The sequence below is a fragment of the Trichechus manatus genome, unplaced genomic scaffold, assembly GCF_000243295.1.
Source record: "Trichechus manatus latirostris isolate Lorelei unplaced genomic scaffold, TriManLat1.0 scaffold00011, whole genome shotgun sequence".
Classification (NCBI taxonomy): Eukaryota; Metazoa; Chordata; class Mammalia; order Sirenia; family Trichechidae; genus Trichechus; species Trichechus manatus.
In genome coordinates this window covers 17,926,254-17,926,919 of record NW_004443947.1, presented here as the reverse complement: position 1 = coordinate 17,926,919, position 666 = coordinate 17,926,254, and positions in this window count along the sequence as shown.

The window sequence follows — 666 nt, the reverse complement described above, 5'->3', positions numbered from 1 at the left end:
GCGACATTTGGGAGCACCCCCTCAACCACTGTCCAGGGAACAGAAATTCCCCTACACCACACAGTAAAAGGAAAAGCATCCTGTGCCATTGCCCAGCAACCAGCAGCTATGCCCCACACCATAGCCTACCAACTAGCAGTCACATTCCTGTGCACCCTTCCAATGGCCACCCAACACAGCCCAGCAGGCATACCTCATTACCAATGACAGCCAGGTGCATCCCAACAGGCTCCAACAGTACCCTGTCCAACAACAAGTAGGCACTCCCTGTGCCAACACCCAACAACTGTCTGGCTGCAGCAACACTCATCCTATATCCAGCCAGTTCCCACAGGCTGACCCCCGTATGCACCAAGACCCCTTGCTCTCCCACCACCTACTAAGACACCAATTTCTGCCTACACAAAGGACCTACCCCATCCACTTGAGTAGCATTGCTACCCTATGGCTAAGAAGAAGACAGCCTGTCTTGCTCACCAGCAGATGCACTAACTTCTAGCTTCAAACCAGAAATACCGGAGAGGACTCCGGCAATATGGCGCTCTAGGCAGAAGCACCACGCCGTCCCTCCACAACAAAGATCTGAAAAACTAAGCCAAACAGAGAATCAACAATCCTGAAACCCTAGAACATCAAATGAAGAGATAAAGAGCTCAGCCGAACACC